Source organism: Ranitomeya imitator, chromosome 2 (genome assembly GCF_032444005.1).
Source record: "Ranitomeya imitator isolate aRanImi1 chromosome 2, aRanImi1.pri, whole genome shotgun sequence".
In the NCBI taxonomy this organism is placed as follows: domain Eukaryota; kingdom Metazoa; phylum Chordata; class Amphibia; order Anura; family Dendrobatidae; genus Ranitomeya; species Ranitomeya imitator.
In genome coordinates this window covers 307,414,712-307,422,096 of record NC_091283.1, presented here as the reverse complement: position 1 = coordinate 307,422,096, position 7,385 = coordinate 307,414,712, and the positions used below count along the sequence as shown (strand labels likewise).

Below are 7,385 nucleotides of genomic sequence, written 5' to 3'. Positions count from 1 at the left end.
GCTCCGTACACCTCATACACACATGGCTCTGCTCTGTACACCTCGTACACACACGGCTCCGCACACATGCGGCTCCGCTCTGTACACCACGCACACACACAGCTCTGCTCCATACACCTCGCACACACACGGCTCTGCTACATCCGCACTGTAAACCCCTCCTGACCTCACAAACTTCCCCTCATCCAGCACCATGACAACCAGCACAGCAGAGTCCTACATACACTGAGGCCCTGATCATGTGACCCCTGACTCCTCCCCTCCTGTGACCTCATCACAGGTCCTGTGTGCACAGTGCGGTTATTCAGCTCGTCTGCTGGAGTTGCCCTTTAAGATCAGGTAACGTTTGGCAGAAGTCTACTACAGTAAGTACAATTTCCCCATAAGTGATTGGATCCTGCAGATCTCTGAAGGTGCGGATCTCGGGCCTCCGCGCTTTCTTGTGTCCCGTGGTACATTAACCCCAATTACCTTCCAGGTCTGTGATACTTTCTCTTTCCTGAGCCCTCAGTGATATTACTGACTGGAGTTTCCAGAGCGCTGGATTCAGGGCAGTCCTAGTGTGACTGAGCCGTGCGCCTCCATCTATAGTTCTGTTGTGTTCGGTGGTGGAGCCGCTCTTTCCTCTGCATTGTTCGCAGTGAAATAATCTTCTCCATTGTTAGGATGGACACTGAGGTGACTTCTAGTCGGGTGTGTGGCGCAGGTCTCCTGGCAGTGTGCTGCGGGCGCGCTCCGGCCTATCACAGGGGCAGCACCTGCACGTCTGCAAACATCCTCAGCCAATAGCCAGGAGACGGATGTGTCAGAGGCTGCAGATCGTTGCACTGCATCTGTCTGCAGAATGTCTCAGTAGTTTGCTTTGCAGATGAGTGGTCACCGCCCTGCTGCTAATGGCCACACCTGGACCTGAGTGTGATATACTTGCTGCTGGCAAGTCTGGGTGATATATTCTATTTGCACTTCCCTGTTGAGGCCTGGAGCTGCAGCAGTCGCCTAGCGTCCTCTGTGGAGTTTGAAGGACAACAGTGATTCTCTCTGAGTCTACTCAAGCTAAGTTTCCCCTTGTTTTGTGTATCCTAGCTGTCTTTAGCAGTAGTGGGGAGTGACTAGCGCTATCCTGTCCTTCCCGTTGCAGGACTTATCGCCAGGGTCAGGCAAGGATTAGGTATCCTGCTCGGCGATAGGTGCAGAACCTATGTAGGGACAATAGGGCAGACAGGGTGACATTAGATCTATCTAGGGGTCTTCACTCCCCCCTTTTCTAGGGTTTGGTTCCCTTTCCCTTATCCCTTCATGTTGCACTTAGCCTTTCCTTCACGTTGCATGACAGAGACTTTTGATATTTAAGGCAACCTCCATTATTGGGAGGTACCTTAGCAACTTTAGTAATTAGTGTTTTCCTGATCCAGAACCTATTCTGTCTTTATGTGGCGCCCTGCTTAGACATTCATACTGATGGCTTCTGACAGGTTACTGATCCCTCACTGACCTGCCCCCTATTTTACATACTGAATATAATGTTTTGAAGAAAAATAAATGCACATTCAGCAGGCAGGGGCTGGTGGCGATGCCTGAGCTGTAGCATGATCACATCTATAATACCCATTTAATTATTTTAGTTGGTGATGCCATCTTGGTGGAGTCAATTTTTTTTTCCTTTAACAAAATGGCATGCTCAGCACCTGTGCAGTAACATCCTTCAGACCATAGATGCTTTGGCACAGGTAAGGCCGGCACAATTTTGAGATTTCAATTTTCTGAATAGGTTTATATCGTCAAATATAATAATTAAAAGGACATTATAGATGTGAACATGCTATGGCGCAGGCACCGTCGCCGCCAATGGCACCTGCCTGCTGAATCTGAGTTTATTTTTTTTAAAACATATGATATTCAGTATGTAAAATAGGAGGCAGGTCAGTGACTGGTCAGTGACCTGTCAGAAGCCTTTAGTATGAATATGTAAGCAGAGCACTACATAAAGCCCCGCCCACAGACCGCCCCGGATAACGAGAATCTCATTAACTGAAAATTGCAAATAAAGATTAAACAACAACCACAAGACAGATTTCATCACCAAGTTATCAAAGTATTAGTATAATTGTGCCTGTCTGTAGGTTACTATGCACAATCCAGCTGAAAGGTTCCCTTTAAATCTTGTTGATCAGAGGGGCCCTGACCATTCAGAAGCTCTTCCCTTATGTCAGGCCAAGTTACAGGTAACTGTAATAAGCAAATCTGGAAGGCCGTATATCCGACCGAACATGTGTCATGGCGTCCTGAGCGTACTCGTGCATGTGTCTGGGACGTCCCGTAAAAGTAGCCGGAAAAATAACCATTCCCCCAATGTCCACCACATTGCCACAATTGACAATAGCATTTCTTAAATTAATGTATTCATCCACTCTGAATATTTCTTGCTTCGGCTGCTTGTACAAAAGACGCTCACTTTCCACCTTGCCATACAGATCTATTATAGCCCAGAATCAAATAAAAAAATGATGTGCACTCACCGGTCCCATAAAATAGTTTCCTTTATTTGGACATTTGTCGGTTACAGACTACAGGGAGAAGCACATTTGTGCGAAACGGCTGTCGTCCTTTTACCTGCACGTTTCTCCTCGTCTGTAACCGCCAAATGTCCAAATAAAGGAAACTATTTTATGGGACCTGGGGGTGCACATCATTTTTTTCCTATCGCCACGACAGCACCCACAACGAGAGAGGGGATCCGCCCACCTTCCGGACAGGAACCTACAGGTTAAAAAGGGGCGGTCCTCCTCGCCCTCCAGTTTGGGTTCCTGTCCGGCCGGCGGGAGCCTACAGGTCGTTTTGTCTTACCCGGGTCCGCCAAGCCTCTGTGCGGTGTCCGGGGAGAACGGCAGAGTCGGGGGCCCGGAAGCAGCGTCGGGGGAAGTCCTGTGTCCAGCTTCCCCCCTCGTCTGGCGAGGAGCGGTGACGTTCCCGGGGGAAGGCACGCCGCCCTGGGTCATTCACACGCGCGCGACGCTGCAGGAGCAGGTCGGCGCTTATGACCCGGAAGTGGAGTTACAACTTCCGGAGGAGACCGGGAGGAGGAGCGCGGGACTTTTTGAAAAGAAGCAGCGCTCAGGTGAGATGTGTGTGCGGCAGCATGTCTTCGGCAGGAGACGCCGAACACCGACAGGCAGGAGAGCACAGGTCTCATAGCGGTGAACGTTTGCAGCAGGACCCTGGCAAACCAGCGTCACGTCGCACCTCACCACCTCAAAAACCGGTACTCTACATTTTCCAGCAGTGGTGAGTGTATTATGTAGACCATTGCCTGATACAGCTGTTTTTTCTACACTATGCTTTATTGTAGGGGAAAAAGGTCTCCAAATCTAAACATAAGCAGTGTGCTGTATGCACAGAGCCTCTGCCTGACACCTATGCAAAGAAATTATGCCAATCATGCATATGTCGTATGTTGGAAGAAGAGGCCCCTCTCCGGGTATCGGATTTGAGGGAGGTAATTAGGGAAGAAATAAAATCATCCCTTAAAACCAAACGACATGAAAAAAGCAGTGTGGAGTTGGTGTCCGATTCCAGCCCTTCGGTACAAGAGGGCGAATGTTCGGAAAGTTCTTCGGCATCCTCTTCAGATAAGGAGGGAAGGCCTTGCTTTTCCACGGATGGTATGGAGACCTTAATTAAGGCAGTCCGTGCAACTATGGGGGTTGCGGACAGTAAAGAACCGAAAACAACCCAGGAGATCATGTTCGCAGGGCTGAGCCAGAGAAGTCGGAAAGCTTTCCCAGTAGTGGATTCAGTTAAAGATCTGGTCAGACGGGAGTGGGACAAGCTGGATAAGGGGTTTTTACCTTCAGCTGCAAAAAGAAGGTACCCCTTTGAAGATGACACTTTATCTCAGTGGATGAAGGTTCCGAAGATAGATGCGGCAGTAGCCTCTACTTCGAAAACAGCCTCGCTACCATTAGAGGATGTAGGGCTCCTCAAGGATCCTTCAGACAGAAAGGCTGACATGCTCCTTAAAAAACTATGGGAGTCATCATCTGGAGCCTTTAAGCCTGCCATCGCAGGCACCTGCATGGCCAGATCAATTATGGTCTGGGTGACTCAGCTGGAGGAGCAGCTTAAAGCGAAGGTACCCAGGGAGAAATTGTTGAATTCCCTGTCTCAGGTCAGAGAAGGAGCAGCTTATCTAGCAGATGCCTCAATTGATTCCCTGAAATTGGCCGCAAGATCGGCAGGTCTTTCGAATGCAGCCAGACGGGCACTATGGCTAAAGACATGGAAGGGGGATGCTCAGGCTAAAGCTAAACTTTGCTCCATTCCATGTAGGGGTGAGTACCTATTCGGCCCGGTGCTGGATGACATCCTTGCAAAGGCAGAAGATAGGAAGAAGGGATTTCCTAAAACGTTTAATCCCACTTTTAGGAACGCCTTCCGAAGACGCATGCCCTTCAGAAGATTCCAGGCGGACCAGCAGGGATATAATCGCGACTGGAAAACATCAGATCAAAAGAAGAAAGGTGGATACTATAAGAACCCTCCATCTTTCTCAAGACGTAGGCGTAATTACAGATAAAACAGATCTACCAGTGGGGGGAAGACTAAAGTTCTTCTCAGATAAATGGAAAAAGATCACTTCTAGTGCCTGGATAATGGGGGTGGTTGAGTCCGGATTAAAATTAGAATTTTTGAGAACTCCCCCAGATCATTTTGTGATAACATCACTGGACACTCCGGCCCAACAACAGGCCTTAGAATTAGAGATTCAACAATTGCTTACAAAGCGAGTTATTGAAGAAGTACCAGAACATCAGGAGAAGTCGGGTTTCTATTCTCCGCTATTCTTAATCTCTAAACCTGATGGGTCCTTTAGGACTATCATAAATTTACGTAAATTAAATAAATATCTTCAGTACCACGCTTTTAAGATGGAATCCATTAAGTCAACAACTAAGCTTTTGTTTCCTAGGTGCTACATGTCGGTCTTGGATCTAAAAGATGCGTACTACCATCTTCCAGTTCACAGAAATCACCAGCAATTCCTCAGGATGGCAGTATGGGTAAACCATCAGATTAAACATTTTCAATTTTTGGCAATGCCCTTTGGCCTGTCCATGGCACCTAGAGTTTTTACTAAGGTTGTTTCTGAAGTAATGGCCCATATTAGGGAGAGAGAAACCCTTGTGGTGCCCTATCTAGACGATTTTTTGATAGTAGGAAATTCGATTGACCAGTGTACGTCTAGGATAAATGCCATAATATCATCCCTACAGGAGCTCGGATGGATTATCAACTGGGAAAAGTCAAAACTGGAACCCACAAGACGTCAAATGTTCCTAGGAGTTCTTCTAGACTCAGAAGATCAGTCATCCTTCCTACCAGAAGAGAAGAAGCGGAAGATCGTTCAAAGGATCATGGCAGTAAGGACAGTTACAAGCTTAAGTCTAAGAGACGCAATGTCTCTACTAGGATCTTTGACTGCGTGTATATCGGCGGTAAGATGGTCTCAGGCTCATACCCGAATGCTTCAGTACGAAGTTCTTCAAGCAGAAAAAGATCTTCACGGTGCTCTGAGCAGAAAGTTCAAATTATCACCCGCCACTATTCACGATCTGAGATGGTGGCTCAATTCCGCACATTTGTCAAAAGGAGTTCTCTGGACCATCACTCCGAACAATATAGTTACAACAGATGCCAGCCCGTTCGGTTGGGGAGCCCATATGGGAGACATTCTAACCCAAGGGCGATGGTCGATTCAGGAGTCCCAGAATTCCTCAAATCTAAGAGAGCTTACTGCAGTCAATCAGGCTCTTCTTTCCTTACTACCATCCCTGAGGAATACGCATGTACAGATACAAACAGACAATATGACTGTGGTAGCCTACATCAATCATCAGGGGGGGACAAGGTCTCGATCCCTGATGACCACTACAGCACAGATATTGTCCCTGGCCGAGAAACACTTACAATCCCTGTCGGCAGTTCATATAAGAGGGGAACTCAATATAGAGGCGGACTACCTCAGTCGCCATTCCCTTCATCAGGGAGAGTGGTCCCTAAACCAACAGATATTCGATCAGATAGTCAATCTGTGGGGGTGGCCGACAATAGATCTGTTTGCTACGAGGAAAAACAGGAAGGTCAGGAGGTTCGCATCCTTACAAATAACAGACCAACCATTTATAGTGGATTCCCTTCGTGTCCGTTGGGACTTCCAGCTGGCATATGCCTTTCCCCCAATGTGTCTGATTCCGATAGTTCTCAGGAAGATCCGGGAGGAAAGAGCCAGAGTAATCTTAATTGCCCCCTTCTGGCCCAGGAAGCCTTGGTTCTCTCTCCTCAGGACAATGTCTGTGACCGATCCCTGGGTGTTGCCAGTGGTTCCGGAACTCCTCTCTCAGGGTCCATTTCATCATCCAAATTTGGAGACTCTTCACTTAACGGCTTGGAACTTGAGAGGGAGCTTCTGAAGGAGAGAGGGTTCTCTAATGCTTTAATAGCTACTTTATTGAAAAGTAGGAAGGAGGTCACTACAAAGATCTACTCGAAAATTTGGAAAAAATTCCTTTTGTTTCATCAGCAACCATTAGGAGATAAGGCTCCGATTTCAGCTATTTTAGAATTCCTTCAGAAAGGCTGGGAATTGGGCTTAGCGGTCAACACTCTAAGAGTTCATGTTTCAGCCTTGGGAGCTCTATATAACAGTGATATAGCTGGTAATAGATGGGTTGCTAGATTTATTAAGGCATGTCAGCGTTCTAACCCAATCCATAGTGTAAGAATACCCCCTTGGGATTTAAATTTGGTACTTGAGGCGTTGACTGAACCTCCGTTCGAGCCATTAGACTCTATTTCAATAAAAAATTTAACCTTAAAAACAGCTTTACTCTTAGCATTAACATCTGCCAGGAGGGTCAGTGATATACATGCGTTATCAGTAGATCCTCCCTATCTAATAATTCTCCAGGATAAGATTGTCCTAAAACCCGATCCTGCATATTTACCAAAAGTAGCAACTAAATTTCATAGAAGTCAGGAGATTTATTTACCATCTTTCTATGAAAATCCAGGTTCAGAAGAGGAGAAAAAATATCATACTCTAGATGTAAAGAGGGCGATATTAGAATACCTGGATAGGACACAAAGCTGGAGACAGAGTAGGGCTCTGTTTGTTTCTTTCCAGAATCGGAAAAAGGGTTCTGGTGTCACGAAGAACTCTATCGCTAGATGGATTAGAGAAGCGATATGTCTTGCCTATTCTGCCAGGGGAGTAACACCACCAGAAGGCATCAGGGCGCACTCCACTCGGGCCATGGCATCATCCTGGGCGGAGAAGGCAGATGTCCCCATTGAAATGATATGTAAGGCGGCAACTTGGTCATCACCTT

General features: G+C 47.1%; 1 protein-coding gene across 1 annotated transcript in view; it reads left to right on the top strand.

Moving 5' to 3' along the window:
- Window positions 1–273: 273 nt before the first annotated feature.
- The window catches only part of LOC138666958 (oocyte zinc finger protein XlCOF22-like), a 42,679-nt gene continuing 35,567 nt past the window's right edge, over window positions 274–7,385 (top strand). Inside the window, exon 1 of the mRNA XM_069755163.1 lies at window positions 274–339. The gene's annotated coding sequence lies outside the window, so the exon portion shown is untranslated. The remainder of the gene's footprint in view (window positions 340–7,385) is intronic.